Here is a 23,691-nt window from a genome sequence, read left to right on the forward strand (position 1 = left end):
GAGTTATGTAATTTAAAGAAAAAAAAGAGAAATTATGGCAGATTTATTAATTAAGATAAATTGGTATCTAAATTAATAAATAAGTTTAACTCAAAGTTCAAATTATAAATAATTAATTTGATAACATATTTAAATAATTAAATCAATAGACAATAATACAGGCCTTGATTTTAAGTCCAATAGGCTTATAATTTCGACCTTGTGCTTCAAATTGGCTATTATTTTATTGATTTTTTAATTAAATCAAATGGCCTAATTAAGTCTATAAAAGGAGTGCTTAGAGAGAAGTCAAAACACAAGTTCTGAGAAGTTCACAAGTCACAAGTAAGATTTTCTTATAGTTTTTAGATTCTCTCTAAACACAAGTCATTTTCTAAGCCTCTTTGTTATTTTATATTCTTCTCTCTGTATCCATCTCATGTGTTGAGAATCGCCTACTCTAGTCTAGGTGATTCTAAGGATACTTTGGAAGATTATGAAGATTATAGAAGAACAGTTCAGTTTCTTGATAATACTCTGCGATAGAGAGGATACAAGGGTTAGAGAAACTAAAGGAATGACTCACTCATTCCGCTGCGTATACTGTAAGTATTATTATCATTATTTCTCTTTGAATTCAATTTTAGAAACACGTTCTAGTTTATCTCATATTAATTTTAGAAAATAAATAAATATCCTATATAAGTTTTCCCAACAGATTGAAGAATAAAGACGACAATGTATTTTTTTCTCCTCTGGCGCTCTAGACTCTAAAATTTGCAATCCAAACTTATTCTAAAGAAAATTTTAATCACCGGTTGCTGCCAGTTTTTCTTGGTGGCCTCGGCCACATGAGTCGATTTGGTGCATTTATCGGGCTGCGGCCTGAGGTTTTTAACGGTCGTGGCCACTGCGTTTTGTCCCCCAGACCACAACCTAAAATAAGGTTGCTGATCGCAAAAATATATATGCGCAAGTGCACATAATCGATTCAAGTAATATATATGATAAGTAGAGTATCGTTCCCACAAAGACTATAACAGCTGTATTTTTCACATGCAGGCCGCGACTTGGCCTTCTTTGGGTCGTGGCCCGTGTCTATTTTTGAGCCATTTTGCTTCCGTATAAGTCCTCAGGCGTCACGACTCAAGCATCATCAAGTCGCGGCCCGTGTCTATTTTTCCCCTTTAATGAGCCTCTGATTTCCTCTTGAGTCGCGACTTGTAAGTCCAAGTCGCGACACTAATTGCCTTCTGCAACCATGCGTCTCTGACTTTGCCTTGAGTCGCGACTTATAAGCCCAAGTCGCGGCTCTAATTCCATTTTTTTCTCACATTACTTCTTTCAACTCGTCTCTTCATCCAAAACTAACTTTTAATCACCCTTAGCGTCATTTTAAGTCAACAACTGCCAAAAGCATTGTTTTTGCACCATTTTCACTTCTTTTTGCATTTTTCTCGTGATTCATCGCACCAACCTACAACAAAGACAAACAAAAGCGTAATCTTGCATACAACACACATAAAAGACTCAAGATTACCACAAAAACACATTCTAAAATGACATTAAAATGAAGTTATCAAACTCCCCCAAACTTACTCTTTGTTCGCCCTCGAACAAAGGACTCAAACATACCTAGACTCTAACAACATGAATTATACCAACAACAACAATTATGCCTCAAAATCATGAATGTTAATCATATAATTCTCAGAAAACTACTCAAAGGTTTATTCATTCTAGAATTTTTATCATAATTCTCAGAATTCACCAGAATTCATTCTAGAATTCTCAAAATTTTTATACCACACACCGCACCCACAAAGGCAAAAGGATCCTCGCCCTCAGGCTCAAAGGTCACCATCTTCTTCCTGCAATCGATAGTAGCCCCATATCTGACCAACCAATCCATCCCTAGGATCATATCGAAATCTTCCATATCTAGCTCAATCAAGTCAACTGAATGCTCCCTACTATCAACCATCACTGGCAGTGCCCTAATCCATCTCCTAGAGACTACCAGTTCCCCAGTAGGCAATAAAGTCCCAAACCCCGCAGTCCGATACTCACTAGGTCTACACAGTCTATCAATCACTTTACTGGAAACAAAAGAATGTGTAGCACCAGAATCAATCAATACAGAAAAAGGAAAGCCAGCACTAGAAAGCTGACCTATCACTACCGAGGGACTAGCCTCGGCCTCTGCCTGCGTCAAGGTGAACACTTGAGCTGGAGTCAAGCTGTCCACCTTTCCTGCTTCCCCTTTCTTCACTGTTGGGAAATCCTTCTTGAGGTGCCCCACCGTGCCACATACATAGCAAGCCTTGGCCCGACATTTTCCCTGATGGCATCTTCTACACCTCAGGCACTCTGGATAACTCCTCCATGGTTCACTGCCGCCCTGACGACCGCTTTGACCACCCCGACCCCTCTTATCAGGACCAGCAGCGGTTGAGGTGTCAGAGGTCTTTCTTTCGAAATCACCGAGGCCTCTGCCCCTACCTGATACAGAATAAGGAGGCACCACTCTGCGGCCCTCGCACCTCACTGCACTTTCCTTCCAAATTTTTTTCTCCGCTTCCTCAGCGGTAAGATCCTTCTCAACAGTCTGGGCATAAGTTGTCCCTCTAGGTACTGTTGTAATTCTAACATCCCTGGCTATCATAGCATTAAGCCCCCTAATGAACCTTTCTTGCCTAGTTGCATCCGTAGGCACAAGATCTGGTGCAAACTTCTCGAGTCTATCAAACTTCAGGGCATATTTTGTAACTGTCATGCTGCCCTGAACCAACCCAACGAACTCATTAATCTTTGCTGCCCTGATGGCAACATTATAGTACTTTTGACCAAACAAATCTTTAAATCCTTCCCAGCTCAATGCGGTAACATCCCTGGCATGTGAGGCCACTTCCCACCAGATGCGGGCATCCTCTCTCAACATATACGTGGCACAGGCCACTCTGTCATGTCCCTCTATCCTCATGAAATCCAGGATAGTAGTAATCATAGTCAGCCATTGCTCGGCCTTCAGTGGGTCAGGTCCTCCCTCAAAGATTGGGGGTTGCTGCTTCCTGAACCGCTCATATAACGGCTCCCACCTGTTCCCAACCTCCCTAGACTGTACAACTGGTACCACTGCAAGTGGTACAATAGGGGCAGCACTCCCTGATGGAGCCTGCTGTCGCAACAAGCGAATATGCTCATCTTGACTCTGCAATCGCGCTTGCATATCTGCCATAAGTTGCTGCCAGTTCTCAGGAACTGGTGGAGGAATCTAGCCCTGGTCATCACCCTCGATCTCAGACCTAGTGCCGGCTAGTCGTGTAGATTTTCTTGGACACATAGTTATCCAAGTCAATATGCAATCAACGACTCAACAATCAGACCATGATGACAGGGTAAAAGCTTCTCCAAAATCCACCAAAGGAATATAACCAATCACAAACAATCAAAATATAGGCATTTACCCACATGCACCGGCTGCTGATAAGCATGCCCCAACATTACCACACAACAGCTAAGGTAAAAGCATTCACCCATACACAATATGCAGTTAATCATCCAAATATTCATTTACATGCACAACAATGCTAATAAGCATGACTTAATATTTTCATACAGCGGTCAAGGCCCAGGCCCTATCAGTATCTCATGCTTCCTATTAATCCAATAAATAACAACATTCATAATTCATTGCAAGCATACAAGCATATAAGCATACATAAACATTACCAAACCCTGAATCGAGCTTGTCTCTAGCAGCGAATGTACATGTCCAGCCGGTCTTCAGGAACCCTTAAACCTAGGATGCTCTGATACCAAGTTGTAACGCCCTGGATAGCCAAGACCGCTACACTGTGTGCTTATAAAGGTGGAGGACTTTCTAATCAAGTCATTTAGTTAAAACGTGTCACTAAAACCATTAATGCGCTAGGGCTAAGAGAGTTTGGTCTCGAAAAGGTACATTTCATAGAATTTAAGCATTTTTACAAATGGGATCCCAAAAAGGAACAATGTTCAAAGTCAGTTTACAAAATTTCCAAAGTTTAAATAATCCTTAGCCACTCTAAGGCAAAACAGACATTTTTGGCTCTCCTGTTCCCGTCTCACTCTCAACCGTGGTGACTGAGCAGCTGTTCATGTACATTCGGCTCCCAGAGTTCTCCAAATCAGGGCTGATCAAGCTTGCCCTTGCCTTTACCTACACCACGTAGCACCCGTGAGCCACGGCCAGCAAGAAAACATACCATATTACATGTCAAGCAAAAACAATATTTGGATATCCCTTTAAGCACGTTCATACACTTAACATACCACAATATTCACAAAGCATGGATATTTAACCAACGAGTCAGCTAATCGTCACCCAACTATTCGGCATAACAACCCACCAAACAATAATAACAAACAAATCATATTATAATCAGGGTCGATACTTAAGGTCGTACCCTCTATTTACCCCCACTGACTCTGACTCGCTTAAACTGAGGTCAGTGCATAATAAGCTATCCTCGCCGACCAGTGGCCGAGCCGCGCCCTATGCGCTAGTGTAAACTTTGGCACTCTTAGGCAGTTAGTTTATTATTTACATGGCATAATACCATCCTTGACAAAGCATACAAAATAGGGAACCCTTAGTCCCATTATAATACCACAACTGGGTTCAATTTTCTTACCTTTAATTTCCAAGTTCACTGATTACGAGTGACGCCTCTCAAGCACGATCCGTTTCCCGAGCTCTAGCTTAACACCTAGTCACAACCAAGATAGGGAGCACCATTAATAATCATGTTAATATTTCCGGGTGGAGTTCTAGCTTCCGGGACATCGAATTCCACCAATCACGGTGGTGGAATTGATCCCGAGCACCCTAGGTTAGGTTCCTGCTCTTAAAACTCCCAAAAGATAAAAAATGCTCTTAAGGGTTGCGGCCCTTGAAACCTAGCCACGGCCCGCCCCTGAAACAGAGGCCAAGCCTCTTTGAAGACAGACACGTGCCGCGGCCCTGCCCTGAGGCGCCGCGGTGCTTCCCCACTGCAGAGCCCTTTGGCTCTTCCTTGCTTTGCAGGGTCGCAACGCTCTAGAACAGAGCCACGGCCCAACCCTTCGTGCCCAGAAAATCTACCATTTCTAACATCCTAACCTTATTCAAAACCACCCCAAAGCTCCCTAGTTCCAAAACCCATTAATCACAAGACTTTTAATATGATTCTAACAACATAATCCAACAGAAATCCAGCTTAAAAACTCATCAAAATCCCATTTTGATTTCTAAAACCCAGCAACTAAAGAACTCAAAAACCAGTCATGCAAACTTAGAATTTAAGTTCTAAACTACGAATTGAATCTTACCTCCTTTGATGAACCACTTCCTTAACAGATTCCTGAGCTAAAATCCAAGCTTCTTAGCTTTAATTGAATCCTTAACATCAAAACCATAAACACTTTTAATATTCATCCAAAACTCAGAATTCTAGTTCTCAAAAATGAGATTCAATTCTTACCTTGATCCTGGTTGAGTGTCCATTAGTCAAAGCTAGGCTAATCCTTCACAAATTCAGCTCAAACTCAGAATTTCCAGTTGAGTTTTCCTTAGATTTCTGTAGTTTTCTTAAGAGAGAAAAGAGAGAGAAAAGAAGGAGGAGAAGAAATGCTAAAGGGTCAATTTGTGTCTTTTGTTCCATTTACTTCTATTTTACTTAGTATAATCTTAATTAATTAAATCAATCCCGAGGCTCGGGGTACGGAAAACGTCCCCGAGGGCAAAATGGTAAGATTCCCCAGTATTCCCGCCTCAGCTTCCTAACCTCAAATATATCTCCATATATTTATTTCCACAACTCGATAACCCAAATAATCACCTAATACTTGAAATACCCCTTGACTTGCTCCAAGTAAAATATCAAGCCCCGTTGTGACTTCCCGCTAACTAGCTCCCTAGGAACGCCTCGAGTTGCACGCTGCAGATTTACCCACATGATAATGTGGTTCTCACAAATATAACATACAACCACATTTATATTCATATCGCCATACAAACATGTTTATCAAATAGGCACATGTTAATTTAATAACTTTCGCACATAAACCAATCATGCCCTCCCAGCACACTACTCAAGGCCCTTAAGCCATATTAGTGATTTTGGGTCGTTACATAGGTACCTCCCAGACTTCACACAAATCAGTAATCATGGAACCGTGTCCCAACCCGGCAGTAGCAGTGAATCTACATAAATCCATGATGCTTTGGCGAATAACTTGACCAATATCAATTGAGAGTCCCTTCATAATTGCATACACCAGAAGAAACCTATCAGTCCCCACCTCAGACAAATGAGTGTTTGGCATAAGTCGCGCACTCTGATAACTCTACAAAATAGAGTTATTTTACCATATTTTATTTGTTAATTGTTGCTTCATTCTTGAGTTTTTAATTAATTTATTAAGTTTTTAAGTAATTTTGAATTTATTAGTCTTATCATGATTTTATATACTTTTGTGTATTTTTATAGTTATTTTATTATAATATGTTGTAGTTTAATTATTTGAAGTTAGTATTTTTAGATTAAAAGTTAAAAAAAAATGTAATTTTATTGAACTTAATTGCCAAAGTAAATTAAATTTTAATTAATATCTTCATGGATTTAATATGGCTTAATTTTTAATTGAAAATATTTGATTATAATTTAATGTTTACTTATTTTGTAGGATGAACTTTGCATTTTTTTTGTATGCTTGAAGAGAGAAAGGTGTAGTTTTGGAAAAAGAAAATAACAAAAGAAATATGGCATTTATGAAAAACTCACCTGCCTTGTCCCAGCCCAAGCCCGCCTGGCCACTTCCCAGCTGCACCCAGGCCCGCCTGGCCATTTCACAGCAATATCTCCAACCAGCCATCCGTGACCCAAGAATCCTCCCAGCTGCTTCAGCCCAGTTACACCTACAGTCCCCCCGTGACCTTCAGCAGCTGCTCTCCTCACAGCCCTGCCTCCAAACCGTGGCCCAGCCTCAAAACCGGCCCAATCCGGCCAGCTCCCAGCAGCTCCGCCTGTCTCACCTCACCTTCCCAAATGCCTCCTCCTGCCCAGCTCTTCACGTGCACCTCCAGGCAACACGGGCCTCATCCTAGTTCGGCCCAGCCAGGCCCAATGCCAACATCTCCTGCCAAGCCTTCAGCCTAACCAGCCCACCTGGCTAGCCGACTGCCACACCCACCAAGCCACCAACAATTTTCCTTCTTGAGCCCATAAATTGCCTAAGTGTACCCTTTGTCCCCTATGTCCAAAATGCCAACTTTTTACCTATTTTTCTACACATTTTCACCACAACATCATCATTACACCCTATAATTTACCTCTACATATCATATTTATTTTATTTAATTAATCTAATCAATTTAATTAATTTAAATTGATTATTTTAATAATATCATTTTGGCTATAAATATTGAATTTCAAGACCATTTGGGGTGCTTAATTTTTTGTTACCATCTTCTCTCTTCCATTTTGGGTTTTTCAAGAGCATTTTCAAGTATGTATTTCATTTATTTTGTAATTTCTATTCTAGTTATGTGCTTCTAATCTTTTTCATAAGATTATTAAGATCATGATGAAGCAACTTGTAACTAGATAATATTTATGTTGTATGTTGATTTCCCTTGTAATGCAACAAAGTTTATGGATTTTTCTTCTTCATATTTGTCTTTCATCTTCAATATCCCGCATTTTGGATTGTTAGATAATATGCACTTTGTTCTTCACTTTGTAAAACATAATATTCTTTGTGTAAAATGTGTCATTAAATTGTTCACATTCAATGCTTAGAACAAAAATATTATGTTTTGCCTTATAAATAATGTTATTTGATTTTTTGTTGTTTCATTAGATTGATTCACATTAAATACTTTGAAATTATACTTTTTGAAAAGTGAAGAAAAATCCTATATTTTTAGAAGTAATTTGTGCTTAAAATCATAAATTTATTTGGAAAACGATCGTTTGAATTATTTTAACTATCACTAAAACTTGGGAATCAATATACTAATAAATATTATTCAACTTACATTTTGTGGATTCTAGTATCTTAATAATCTTTCCTTTTACCACTTAGTTTCAAATTGTAAAAAAAACACCCTTAACTAGTACTTAATAAAACATTCACATTTTCAATGGTTTATAATAGAAAGCCACTTATTATAAAGGTTTCAGTGGGGTCTCGCTTAAAACATGCAAATTGGACCCAAAAGTTTTAAAAGAAAATATCAGTTTTATGCAAAGTTCTAAAACAAACAAAAAGTTTAAGTCCCACTGACAAGTTTGAAAAGTCTCATTAAAAGTAACATCATTAAAAGAAAATGGCGTTTAGAATTGATCGTTTTTCGTCCATAGGATGCCCCACACCATACACACCAGGACGACAGAACTCCCCACATCACCACGCGTGCCATAGAGAAACCTATTTGCTACCTGGAATGGAAAGTAAGGGGGTGAGCTAAAAGCCCAGTAAGGAAGTACAAACAACAAGCAAGTAAGATACAACAATTTACAAACACCATCATTCATCTTTATACATCATAGCATCATCATAAAATTCGCATCAATATCATAAACATAAACATAACACCACCATCGTATCATAAACATCATAATATCATAACAAAATCATAAACATCACCAAACATCATAACATAATCAGAAGCATCACCAAACATCATAACATGATCATGAACAAATCCTTGTGAACATGGCCCGCTAACTTGTCCATGCCACCCTTTGAGGTAAACAAGAGTCTCTGGTCCTTGAATAACCTCGGCGCGTCTGCCCATGGAGTTACGTCTTCATATCCTTAGTAACTCGAGTTACGTCTTCTTTATCCTTAGCAACCCATTTTGATGTGTCGCGTTCATCACGCTAACATCCATTCATATAATACAATATTCATACAAGCCAACATATCATCACATTATGACATTCATAATTCATAACATTTCATTCACACAACAGTCTTACCATTCATAAATTCTGCTATCTAACTTCCTTACCTCAGGTCCAAGCTAAGTAAAACCACAACTTCTCAACGATCCTATACCATAATCAAAACGACATTTCCTAGCTTCATATAATTACTATTTTTCCCTCTCATATAACTCATATGTGCATGGGCCATGCACACATGGTAGGAGTTACACACAACGTACACATATGCTTAATTACACATAAGGTCATAAAAAGAATAATGCTCATTCTACCTATATTGCATGCATGATCTTTCTATAAAAACTACATGGTTGCATAATAGACATTATTTTGGACGTAAAAGTGAATTCGCATGTAACATGCATACATGTGAATATTGCATAAATGTGGCATTTAAAACGATAATTCCATGCGTCTTACTTCTATCGTTTTAAAATAACAGACATGTAGCATGTTTTGTTTACCATTCTTCTTAAAATTAATAGATTGATTAAATCTCCCAAGACATTCTTTTTATTTCATAAAAACATTTTTATTTAGCCATTAAGAATATATAAAAGACCCATTTATTATTTTTTTAAATTACAAAGAAAAGCAAGGGCATTGGAAATTATTATAAAAGAAAAGAAAATACCTATGATTGTCATGTCCCTTTAGAAAATAATAATTTAATTTAAGTTAATAGAATTTCATAATTTGATGTCATAAAAATAATAATTCTAAGTGTGGAAAAATATATTTTTACTTGAATTATTTTAAGGCTTAATTTTAATTAACATAAATTCATAAGTGACAATTAAATAATTATTTTAAACTTTTTAAACTAAATTTTTAGCCACCATTTAATTTCTTTAAAAATCACAAATAAATTAAATTCAATATTTTTCTTAATCAAAATAAAGAAAATCATAACTATTAAAATAAACACTCATACCATATTAAAAATACCATTTGTAATATTACCATAGTTTAGGATTTTTAATTTATTTCAAATACTAATAAAATTCCTCTTATTAAAACACACATCACATTTTTTTTTTTACAAAAATTCTAGCAATCAAATTATCACTAAAATCACCATTTCCATTTTTTTACAAAACTCATATTTTCATCAAAATATAAAAAAAAAATCTGTAGGTATTTATTTACTCAAAATATCATCTCAAAGCATAATTAAATTTCCCATTAAATTTTTTAAAACATCAAAACATTTGCAAACTTCATTTAAGCATTCAAAACATTATTCTCATCATAAACAACATCATTTTTGCACAAAAATCAGCAAGCACATTAAATCATAAAATTCATTCTTTTCATTATATTCACAAAATTCATGCTTATTTATGCACAATATTTCATCATAAACCCTAGCATGCTTCTAACCTCTTTAACCATTTTAATCACACCATGAGTATACAATAATTCATCAATCATTTTAGAACTTATTTACAAGTCATGAACAAATAACCACCCTTGATCTCGTGTTAAATATACTCTCAATATATTATTACCATGCAATTATTCCAAAGATCACAACCATCATAACCTCATACAAGATCACAACCTATCATGAATTCTAAGATTAAATTGACATTAAACACAAAAAAAAAAAAAAAACCATCATACTTGAGCATTACCCTAGGACGAAACACATTTAATAAAAAATAACTTATTCTTTTCATGTATTTTAAATATTCATCTTCACTTTTCATAGATCACAAATTTAAACCCTTGTACAATTTCACATAAATTCTTTAAGCCAAAACGTACCTATCATTTAACCATAGAAAAGCTTTGAACAACATATCATAATCACCATATTTCAATAATCATCTCACTACACATATTTTTAATACACACCCATAAAAATCAAACCCAAACAACATAAACCCATGCCCACGCCTAGGTCTATTTTCCCATGCATCAAAATATAAGAAAAACATTCCATCAACACAACATATTATCCTATTACAAACAAACCCACTTTCAGCCATAGTCTCTCAAAAACATCAATCATCAAATACCAATAACCAAAAGATTGAGGGGGAAAATTCAATACCTCTCTTGATTGTAAATCAAGAACACAACTTGATCAACACCCAAGTGATAATCACCTTTGAATACCCTAGGGTTTTTGAAACCCATGAAGAGGAAAAGTCTTAAGATGATGGGGAAGATAAACCTTAATAAAAATAAATAAATAACAAGGAACCATAAGAAAACCATACCTAGGATCTTCTTCTTATTCTTCTTCCTTTCTCCTCCACCTTCTCTCTAGAAAATGGCAGCCCCTTCCCCTTTCTCTCTCTAGCTCGCCACCCTCTCTCTCTCTTCCTCTCTTCAACACACGACCAAGAGCAAAATGACCCTTCCCAAATTTTCCTTCCCCCTTTATCTTAATTCTCTCAATAAAGCCTAATCAAATAAAATGGTAAGTTTCCTTTCGCCTTTTATTTTCTCTTAATTTCTTATTATTTTCTTTTATCACAATTGATTGAAGATAAAAGGGTGATCACATTCCTTTCCCAAAATGGCTATCTTCTTCAAATTTTGACTTTATTTGCCTTAGAAAATAAATGGAAAAATTTGACTTCCTTTCCCATTACACCCACACGTCCAACACATGGTTTCCCATTCCCTTTTCATTTATTTATTTTTTTGTAAATAAAACAATTAAATCTAATATATGGAAACTATATAATGTGTAGGAAATTCTACACATGTGCATCATGCTACCATGCACTAGCACACACTAAATCACTAGGGTACATCACTATCTACCATGCACCTTAGTGCATTCAATCAAATCTCACATAATCACATTTTTAAAATAAAAATAAATAACTATCACTAAACAAATAATTTCACAAAAATATTCCACAAACAATTCTAACAATTAAATAAAATAACAAACAATTAAATAAAACAAACAACAACTAAATAAAATAAACAACATTTAAGTAAAACAATTCACCACACTTAACACTTAAATAAAATAAAACACCAAAAATTTTAATAACTAAAAAAGAAAAATTTTGGTGCACTACACAAATCGTGATTGATTTACTTTTATTCTTTAAAATAGCTTTATTTTAAGTCTTTTTATTTTATGTTCATGACATTAAATCTCTTCAATCTTTGGAGCTGGGTTCGAATTTATTAATTTTGGTTTAAAAGAGTTTTCTTTTTTATTTTAGCCAACTCCTTTGGGTTCGACATCCTTGCTTACACAATTACTATTCTATATGAACGATTCGTGTGCTTGCGATATTAATATTTAAAACATACCCATTTTGGGTCAATCAAGTTTTTGGCGCTATTGCCGTGGAGTTGCAAGAGAAAAGACACGAAATTTATCTCAATGTTAATAAATTCTTCTACTAGTTATTTTAATTTTTGCACTTAAAAAAAAAGAAAAAAACTATATATACAAAAATATAAAAAAGGATATATCTATAAAAAAAACTAAAAAAAAGGATAAAAAGAAAATTTTGGACGATTCTACCACCCATAAAAAAACTTATATTTTTATATTTATTGTTTTTCTAGTTGACGGCACGTGTGCCTCCTAATTTTCTTTTTAATTTTTATAGTTGATGGCACTTGTGCCTCCTAATTTTGTTGTAATTTTGTTATAGTTTGTATTCCTTGTATTTATTTGTTAGTTGACAGCACTTGTGCCTCCTAACTTTTGTTGTAATTTTCTTTATTTATCTTGTGTAGTTTTTATTTCATTTTATTTTTGCAAGTTACTAGTTGATGGCAATTTTGCCTCCTAGCTAGTTGATGGCAATTTTGCCTCCTAGTCTTTTATCTTATGTTTTAGTTGATGGCACTTGTGCCTCTTAATTTTTACCTTATTTTTGTTATGGTTGATGGCATGCTATGCCTCCCTACTCTTGCCTAATTTTTATAGTCTCATTTAATTTTAACTTATTTTTCTTTGTCTTTTATCATGTTTTAGTGTAATTGTGAAAAATAATTGAAAAAAAAAAAGAGAAACCTAAATCTTGTCCTTTCACCATAAGCAATTTTTTCTTAAAGGAATTTTGAACAAAATTCCCAATCCGCCTCTACTAATTAACCTCGGGGAGTTGTTAGTAGTGCGCGAGTAAGTGGAATCAAATAGGCATGGGGACAAGTCAACCATAAGAATTATATTGTTGTGAAATCTCTAAAAATCCTATGTTTGCTATGTGTTTGCGGTTTTAACTGATCTTCCACATCAGAAAATTGTTTGTTTGAGATTATCTTTGTTGCTTTGTGAAAATTGTATGCATCATTGGGAACGTAACTCTAAAAATCGATTAGTAAAAAGACGTCTATCTTTGTTTGAAATTGAAAGTGTTAGTAAGAATTTGAGCATCATGGAACCAATTGCTAATCCTGTTGATGAAAATGTTGTGCCTAAAAAAATATTGCTTGAATATTTTGCACCTATTTCATCTAATGCTCCTTCATGCATTGTTTTTCCTACAACTTCTGCTACTCATTTTGAACTTAAACCAGCAATCATTCAATTGTTACCATCTTTTTATGGGTTAGATAGAGAGGATCCTTACATGTATGTCAAAGATTTCTTAGAAATTTGCTCAACATTTAAATTTCAAATTTTTTATGATTTCCTTTTTCATTAAAAGAAAAATCAAAAGCTTGGTTAAATTCCCTTCCCATGGGGTCTATAACTACATGGGATCAACTTTATAATAAATTCTTGCTGAAATTTTTTCCTACGTCTAAAACTAATAGTCTAAGGAGAAAAATCTCTGAGTTTTTGCAAAAAGATAATGAAGAGTTTTATGAATGTTGGGAAAGGTTTAAAGATTTATTATTAAAATGTCCTCATCATGGTTTTGAAAAATGGGACTTGTAAAATATTTTTATGATGGTTTGACTCCCTCTAATCATCAAATGATTCAATCTATGCATACCGATTTTGTTTTTTTAAATTTCAAGGAGAAGAGGCTTGGGACGCCCTTGAAGATTTGTCTATCAATTCACAACAATGGAATTATTTTGATCCTAGGTCTAGGTCAACTAATTCACCAAAAAGAGGAGGAAGGTATGAAGTAAAAGATGAATTAGACTTAAGAACATCCTTAGACAAATTAGCGAGAAAAGTAGAAGCTTTAGCCATAAGCCAAACTATAAATTCTCCAATACAACCAAGAAAAAATGTTTGTTCTATATGTTCTAGTCCTTGCCATAATGCCCAATCATGTCCTTCCTACCAGGAAGCCTTTTCTGAGGATGCCAATGCTCTTCATTCTTATGGGAAACCAAATGATAGCCCATTTTCATCCACCTGCAAATCAAATTGGAGAAACCATCCGAACTTTTCATGGAGACAAAACCAACCTTAAATGAATCAAGGGCACCAATACAACACACAAAACCAAACTCATGCCCCACAAAATCAATCATATCCTCAACAAGGGAAACCTTCCTTAGAAGATACTTTACAACAATTTATGCAATCCACTCAACAAATCCTACAAAATCAATCTCAATCAATTACCAAACTTGAGACACAAGAAGGACAACTCGCCACTGCTTTAGCTGATAGAGAAAAAGGAACATTCCCTAGTCAACCTATCCCTAATCCAAAAGGTCAATATGAGATAGGAAAGTCTAGTCATAATGGAGAAGTCAAATCAATTTCAACTCTTAGGTCCGGAAAGAACATTGTCGAACCCGATTACATACCCGAGGTTGAAAAAGAAAAAGAAAAAGAAAAGAGTCAGCCTTCTAGTTCCAATGCCAATGACTCTTCAAACAAGGAAACTCCAATCCATCCTTTCATTCCAAAAGCCCCATTCCCACAAAGATTACTTCCAATTAAAAAAGGTGGCCAATATAATGACATCTTAGAAGTTTTAAACAAGTTAGTATCAATATCCCTTTCTTAGATGCTATTAAACAAATTCCTGCCTACTCTAAATTTTTAATGGATCTTTGTACTGTTAAAAGAAACAATAATGTTCCTAAAAAGGCGTTTCTAACTGAACAAGTTAGTTCCATCATTCAAATAAGAGTCTTGTTAAATATAAAGATCCTGGGTGTCCCATAATTTCATGCATTATTGGTGATCATTTTATTAACAAGGCTTTAGTTGATTTGGGTGCTAGTGTGAATTTATTGCCTTATTCTATTTATAAGCAACTTGGTCTTGGTGAACTAAAACCTACCTCTATAACTCGTCAATAAGCCGATCGTTCTGTGAAAATTCCTAGAGGCATTATAGAGGATGTTTTGATAAAAGTTGATAAATTTTATTTTCCTGTTGACTTCATTGTTCTTGATACTCAACCTGTGGAAAATATGCATGCTCAAATTCCTATCATTTTAGGTAGACCATTCTTAGCTACATCTAATGCAATCATAAATTGTTGTAATGGTGTTTTGAAATTATCTTTTGGAAATATGACTGTTGAATTGAATGTATTGAATGTTGTTAAATCTGTTGAGTGTGAGAAGTGCATGAAGTTAACATGATAGATAGTATCTGTGAAAATGATGGAAATGACTTAGTTGACTTTTGTGAAAAATACTTTGGTATGAACTTGCATGTTAACGATTCTAATGATGATGAGAATTCTTTGCTAGAGTCTATAAACTTAGATGAGACCAAAGTTAAACTTTTTTCACCCTTAGATCATGTTCAATCAATTTTCGAGTCTCCAAAGTTAGACCTTAAACCTTTGCCAGAAAATTTAAAATATGCTTTTCTAGGAGAGTCTGAAACCTTGCCTGTGCATCTGCCTTAGATAAAGAACAAGAAGATAAATTGTTAGATGTCCTTAGAAAACATAAAGAAGCCATACGTTGGATGTATGCATAGAATCCATCTAGAAGAGAATGCTAAAACCTCTCGGGAATGTCAAAGAAGGTTAAATCCAAATATGAAAGAAGTGGTTAGAGAAGAGGTCATAAAATTATTAGACGTAGGTATCATTTACCCTATTTCTGATAGTCAATGAGTTAGTCCAGTTCAAGTTGTACCTAAGAAGTCTGGGATCACAGTTGTTGAAAACAAAAAAAATGAATTAATCCCTACTAGAGTACAAATGGGGTGGAGAGTGTGCATAGACTATAGAAAGCTAAATAATGTTGCTAGAAAAGACCATTTTCCATTGCCCTTTATTGATCAAATGCTTGAACGCTTAGCTAGCCATGCATATTATTGCTTTCTTGATGGGTATTCGGGATATAACCAAATCCCCATTGCCCCATAAGATCAAGAAAAGACTACATTTACATGCCCTTTTGGGACTTTTGCCTATCGTCGCATGCCTTTTGGATTAGGCAACGCACCTGCGACTTTTCAAAGGTGTATGATTTCGATTTTTTCGGACATGGTTGAAAGATTTCTTGAAGTGTTTATGGATGATTTTCTGTGTTTGGTTCTTTCTTTGATGAATGTTTGCACCATCTGTCACTTGTTTTAATTCGTTGCAAAGAGAAAAACCTTGTGCTCAACTGGGAAAAATGTCATTTTATGGTTAAAAAAGGAATTGTTTTAGGTCATGTAATCTCATATGAGGGAATAGAAGTTGATAAAGCTAAAATTGATCTTATTTCAAAACTTCCCCAACCTAAAACTGTGAAAGAAATTAGATCATTCCTAGGCCATGCCGGATTCTATAGAAGATTTATAAAAGACTTTAGCAAAATTTCTCGGCCTTTATGCCATTTACTTGGAAAAGAAAATGCTTTCGTCTTTGATAATAATTGCCATGTTGCATTTGAAAAATTGAAAAATTTGTTGACTACTGCACCCATTATTCGACCTCTGATTGGAAAATACTTTTTGAAATAATGTGTGATGCTTCTGATTATGCTATAGGTGTTGTCTTAGGACAAAGACTTGCAAAAATACCTCATGTAATTTACTATGCTAGCAAAACTTTAAATGATGCTCAATTAAATTATTCCACAACCAAAAGAGAATTGCTTGTTGTTGTTTTTGCATTGGAGAAATTTAGATCTTATTTATTAGGGACTAAAATTATTGTTTATTCTGATCATGATGCATTAAAATATATCTTATCGAAAAAAGATGCTAAGTATCGTTTGATCCGTTGAATCCTGATTTTAGAAATACGTAATAAAAAAGGATCTGAAAATGTTGTTACTGATCATTTATCTAGACTAGTTGTTGAAACTATACATGACTCCACTTCGATCACCGAAACTTTTCCTGATGAACAATTGATGCATGTTTCTTCCTTGCATTGGTATGCTGATATTGTTAATTATTTGGTCACTAAAGAAATACCATCTCATTGGTCTAAGCATGATAAATCTATATTTTATTATGAGGTGAAAGTTTTATTTGGGATGATCCTTACTTGTTTAAATACTGCCCTGATCAAATAATTAGAAGATGCATTCCAAATTGTGACCAATCTAAAATCATATATTTTTGTCACGATCATGCATGTGGAGGACATTTTAGTGGTAAGAAAACAGCTGCTAAAGTTTTACAATGTGGTTTTTATTGGCCTACTATCTTTCATGATACATATGTTTATTGTAAAGCTTGTGAACGTTGCCAAAAGTTAGGAAGTTTAACTAAAAGAAACATGATGCCTTTAAATCCTATTCTTATTATTTACATATTTGATGTTTGGGGCATTGATTTTATGGGACCGTTTCCTAACTCTTTTGGTAATATTTATATTCTTATTGGAGTTGATTATGTATCTAAATGGGTTGAAGCTATTGCATGCCACACTAATGACCACAAAGTTGTGCTTCAGTTTTTGAAAGAAGATATATTTTCTTGTTTTGGTTCACCACGTGCTATCATTAGTGATAACGGTACACACTTTTGTAATAAGCCATTTGAACATTTGATGAAACAATATGGCATTACGCATAAAGTCTCAACACCATATCACCCACAAACTAGTGGTCAAGTTGAAGTGTCTAATAGGGAAGTTAAGCAAATTTTAGAAAAAACTATGAATCCAACTAGGAAAGATTGGTCCTTAAGACTCACTGATGCATTATGGGCGTATCGTATTGCGTACAAAACACCCATTGGCATGTCACCCTACAGACTTGTGTGTGGGAAGACATGCCATTTACCTATTGAGTTAGAACATAAAGCCTTTTGGGCAATTAAGTAGTTAAACTTTTCTTTAGACAAGGCAGGTGAGAAGCGAAAGCTTCAACTAAATGAGCTAGACGAAATTAGGAATGATGCATATGACTATTCAAAAAAGTATAAGGATCGCATGAAATTTTACCATGACAAAAATATTTTGAGAAAATATTTTTCTCCAGGTCAAAAAGTCATTTTATACAACTCTCGTTTGTATTTATTCCTGGGAAAGTTACGCTCTAGGTGGTCTGGCCCTTACATTATTCGTATTGTTTTTCCACATGGAGCTATTGAAGTTGAAAATCCTAAAAATGGTGATATATTTAAAGTGAATGGACAAAAATTAAAACCATTTTTAGAATTGAAAACTGATGAAGTGGATGAGATCCTCCTTGAGGACCCTGTTTACCATGCTCTTTGATTCCTATTTGATCCTGATAACTGGTGTTTTATTTGCTTTGTTTGTTTTATGTGTGATTTAATTTTTGTTTGTTGTATCTTTTACTCTCTTAGCGATGCACCATATCGAGGTACGACCATTCTAAACTCTAAACTCTTGTCAATTTTAATTTCTATTTATATTTTGATACATTGAGGACAATGCTTAAATTAACTTTGGGGGTATCGAGTTTATATGGTTATTATCATTAAGGAGAGTATGATGTATTGTGTTTATGTTTTGCGTTGTTTATGTTTTGTGTTAATTTTTATTTTTATTTATGTTTGTTTGAAAAAAAAAACTTTATTAATTTTTGTGTTTGTTGAAAAAAAAGGATATTTATAGATATTTATTTATTTTGTTGTCTTGTTAAAAAATAAAAAATATAAATTTTAAATTGTTCATTTTCCTAAAAATTCAAAAAAAAAAAAAAATTGGTGATATTTTTCATTTTCAATGATAAAAATCTTGATTGAGTTTGAGTTTAGTTCTCTTAAAAATATGAATAATTTTTAAGCTTTGTTTTTAATTACAGGGTCAATTTTGCTTATAACAAATATTACATTTTTTCATAACAAGAACACTCTTATTTCCTATAAGTTTAAGTGAAAAATAATTTTAATGAAAACCTCTTTTTAAAGAAAAATTGACAATTTTATTACTTCCATAAGCTTAACTTTTATTCATAATAATTTTTTAGAATTATTTTCATTGTGCAATTTTTGAGAAAATCCTTTTTATATCACCGATAAATAAAAATGTGTGTTTTAATTTTTCTTTTGCTTAAGGACTAGCAAAACTTTAAGTTTGGGGGTGTGATAATCTACAAAATAGAGTTATTTTACCATATTTTATTTGCTAATTGTTGCTTAGTTCTTGAGTTCTTAATTAATTTATTAAGTTTTTAAGTAATTTTGAACTTATTAGTCTTATCATGATTTTTATATATTTTTGTGTACTTTTATAGTTATTTAATTATAATATGTTGTAGTTTAATTATTTGAAATTAGTATTTTTAAATTAAAAGTTAAAAAAATGTAATTTTATTGAACTTAATTGCCAAAGTAAATTAAATTTTAATTAATGTTTTCATAGATTTAATATGGCTTATTTTTTAATTGAAAATATTTGCTTATAATTTAATGTTTACTTATTTTGTAGGATGAACTTTGCATTTTTTTTTTTGTATGCTTGAAGAGAGAAAGGTGTAGTTTTGGAAAAAGAAATATGGAATTTATGAAAAACTCACCTACCTTGTCCCAGTCCAGGCCCGCCTGGTCACTTCCCAGCTGCACCTAGGCCCGCCTGGCCATTTCCCAGCAATCTCTCCAACCAGCCAACCGTGGCCCAAGAATCCTCCCAGCTGCCTCAGCCCAGTTGCACCTACAGTCCCCACGTGACCTTCAGTAGCTACTCTCCTCACAGCCCTACCTCCAAACCGTGGACCAGCCTCCAAACCGGCCCAATCCGGCCAGCTCCTAGTAGCTCCGCCTGGCTCACCTCACCTTCCCAGATGCCTCCTCCTACCCAGCTCTTCACGTGCACCTCCAACCAACACGGGCCTCATCCCAGTTCTGCCCAACCAGGCCCAATGCCAACATCTCCTGCCAAGCCGTCAGCCCAACCAGCCCACCTGGCCAGTCGACTGCCACACCCACCAAGCCACCAACAATTTTCTCTCTTGAGCCCATAAATTGCCTAAGTGTACCCTTTGTCCCCTATGTCCAAAATGCCAACTTTTTACCCATTTTTCTACACATTTTCACCACAACATCATCATTACACCTATAATTTACCTCTACATACCATATTTATTTTATTTAATTAATCTAATCAATTTATTTAATTTAAATTGATTATTTTAATAATCTCATTTTGGCTATAAATATGGAATTTCAAGACCATTTGGGGTGCTTAATTTTTGGTTACCATCTTCTATCTACCATCTTCTCTCTACCATTTTCTCTCTTCCATTTTGGGTTTTTCAAGAGCATTTTCAAGTATGTATTTCATTTATTTTGTAATTTCTATTCTAGTTATGTGATTCTAATCTTTTTCATAAGATTATTAAGATCATGATGAAGCAACTTGTAACTAGATATTATTTATGTTGTATGTTGATTTCTCTTGTAATGCAACAAAGTTTATGGATTTTTCTTCTTCATATTTGTCTTTCATCTTCAATATCCCATATTTTGGATTGTTAGATAATATGCACTTTGTTCTTCACTTTGCAAAATATAATATTCTTTGTGTAAAATGTGTCATTAAATTGTCCACATTCAATGCTTAGAACAAAAATATTATGTTTTGCCTTATAAATAATATTATTTGATTTTTTGTTGTTTCATTAGATTGATTCACATTAAATACTTTGAAATTATACTTTTTGAAAAGTGAAGAAAAATCCTATATTTTTAGAAGTAATTTGTGCTTAAAATTATAAATCTATTTGGAAAATGATAGTTTGAATTATTTTAACTATCACTCAAACTTGGGAATCAATATACTAATAAATATTATAAAACTTACATTTTGTGGATTCTAGTATCTTAATAATATTTCTTTTTACCACTTAGTTTCAAATCATAATTGATTTACTTTTATTCTTTAAAATAGCTTTATTTTAAGTCTTTTATTTTATGTTCATGACATTAAATCTCATCAATCTTTGGAGCTAGGTTATAATATATTAATTTTGGTTTAAAAGAGTTTTCTTTTTTATTTTAGACAACTCCTTTGGGTTCGACATCCTTGCTTACACGATCACTATTCTATATGAACGATTCATGCGCTTGCCATATTAATATTTAAAACATACCCGTTTTGGGTCAATCACACTCACAAAAGTGTCTAGGCTTTGGCCACACAATTCATTTGATATCTTCATAAAATGTTTCGGCTCCCCATTCTGCATAACTAAAGAAGCACTAGGAAATCCCAAAGTTTCTGCCACCTCAATCCAATCAACTTCACTATGATACGCCAATGGATAGTATTCATCTTTTTCTTGAGATAACATTGGTAATCTATATAGGGCATCAATATTATCAATGGCACACTCAACCGAAACCCCTCTAACCATCACATTTTTATTAACGGCCCCTAGGAAAGTTGGTGTAAAACTCATAAACCAGTGAAAAATTGGCCTTCGACATCTTATCATCCACAAAAAGTTGCCAACCTTGGTGTAGAATCTCATTCCAAATAGTGTTATAAAAGCGTCAAATCGAATTCTAAAATTGGTTGAGGTGTTGGCGGGATTGGCTGAGTTTGGGGTGGTTGGGTTCGGAATGTTGAGGGTCGATTAGTGTTCTTAGAAGATGCAGCCCTAGTAGGTTGTTTCCTTGGACCCATACTTACACAATTGCTAAAAAATGTCACACAAAATTTTTGGCAGCACTTCCCTAAATTTCTAAAATTTCCTCACTGAATACTTCCAAAAATTTCACTCAAAACCACCAAATATACTAACAAGCAGTTCAACAATCCAATACAATCCCTTAGTAAAAATCACTTCAATGAAAACTGTAAAAAGAGAAAACTTACAAGCCTTAAAATCTGAAAAACTGCCCACTCTTGAATTCTCCTTCAATCTTCAATTAGCACCAATAGAAACAAAAATTAGGGTTAGGGCAAAAGAAAGAAGAAAGAAATTATTATGAATTAGGGATTAGAATTTAAGAAGATGGTTGAAGGGTATTTGATATAGAAGGATAAAAGGAAAAAATTGAGAGATTTTTCTTAAGAAAAACTAATTTGGGATTGAAAGTAAATGAAAAAAATGAGAGATATGCTAAAATAAATGAGTTTAAAACCACATCTCCTCTATCTGACATAGGCGCCCCGCGACCAAGTTATGGCAAGTCGTGGCCCGCATAAAAAATACCCAGATTGCTCTTGCCCAGGCGCTGTAACTCAGCTTCTCCAAGTCGCGGCCCGCCTCTAATTTTAAAAGTTCCTTGCTCTCTGTTTGGCCAAGGGTCACGACTTATAAGCCCAATTCGTGACCCGCCCCTCCTTCAAATTTTAATTGCTCTCTGACTTGTTTAATGTCGCGACTTTCTAGTTCAAGCCGCGACTTGGCCCAAAGACTAATTGAAAAACAACTTTTTTCACGATTTGCACGAATTTTTAAGACAACTTTTACTAAAAATAAATAAAATTTATAAATCCTAAATAAAAGTATCCACTAATAAAAAATAGAAACTAAAACTAAAATTAAATATAGGAATGCCTTCTATAGCGCTATCGTTAACATCATTTAGTCGGACGCTGACTACCCCATTTGAAGGGGTTCCAAAACCATCAATGTTTTGCACTTTTCCACTGGTCCTTTTTAAATAATGTTTAACCTCTGACAATTTACTTTAAAATGTCATGTTTTCTCGCTATGAATCTGTACCGCTCCATAAGGTAATGAGACCACAACTGTGAAAGGTCCCGACCATCTAGACTTTAGTTTTCCTGGAAACAGCTTCATCTAGAATTAAATAACAGAATTTTATCTCCCGGTTGGAAATCATTTCTAATGATCCTTTTATCATGAAAATCCTTAGACAGTTCTTTATAAATCTTTACGTTTTCATAAGCTTCGTTTCTATATTCATCAAGCTCATTCAACTCTAGAAGCCTATTCTGCCCCCCCCCCCCCCCCCCCCCCCCATAAATAAATCAACATTCAACTTTTTCACTTCCCAATAAGCTCGATGCTCAAGTTCAACTGGTAAATGACATGGATTCCCGAATACCAACCGATATGGTGACTTACCAATCGGAGTCTTAAAAGATGTGCGATAAGCCCATAGTGAATCATCAAGCTTTTTCGACCAATCCTTCCTTGATGTGTTTACAGTTTTCTCTAAAATACTTTTAATTTCTCGGTTTGAGACTTCAGCTTGACCATTAGCACGTGGATGATAAAATAGGGCCTTTCTGTGATGAACTTCATAATGAGCACATAGAGTTGTGAATGATTTATTGCAAAAATGACTACATCTATCACCAATAATAGCTCTTGGAGTACCAAATCGAGTAACAATATTCTTAAGCAGAAATTTCAGTACCTCCTTTCCATCACGAGTAGGATTTGATGTAGCTTCCACCCATTTAGAAACATAATCTACTGCCAGCAAAATGTACTTATTATTATAGGATGATGGAAAAGGTCCCATAAAATCTATTCCCCA

At 34.5% G+C, this 23,691-nt stretch overlaps 1 long non-coding RNA gene and 1 other non-coding gene across 2 annotated transcripts; both read right to left on the reverse strand.

Annotated features, from left to right (window-relative positions):
* Nucleotides 1–8,165: 8,165 nt before the first annotated feature.
* On the reverse strand, nucleotides 8,166–11,545 carry LOC133829383 (uncharacterized). The gene is made up of 3 exons (XR_009891729.1): nucleotides 11,183–11,545; nucleotides 11,014–11,079; nucleotides 8,166–8,444 (listed from the first exon to the last, which is right to left on the reverse strand). It is a non-coding gene; the product is annotated as an uncharacterized LOC133829383 (long non-coding RNA).
* A 2,156-nt stretch (nucleotides 11,546–13,701) lies between these two features.
* On the reverse strand, nucleotides 13,702–13,808 carry LOC133833416 (small nucleolar RNA R71). Its single transcript, XR_009892797.1, has one exon. It is a non-coding gene; the product is annotated as a small nucleolar RNA R71 (small nucleolar RNA).
* Nucleotides 13,809–23,691: the final 9,883 nt, after the last annotated feature.

Source organism: Humulus lupulus, chromosome 4, assembly GCF_963169125.1.
Source record: "Humulus lupulus chromosome 4, drHumLupu1.1, whole genome shotgun sequence".
Classification (NCBI taxonomy): domain Eukaryota; kingdom Viridiplantae; phylum Streptophyta; class Magnoliopsida; order Rosales; family Cannabaceae; genus Humulus; species Humulus lupulus.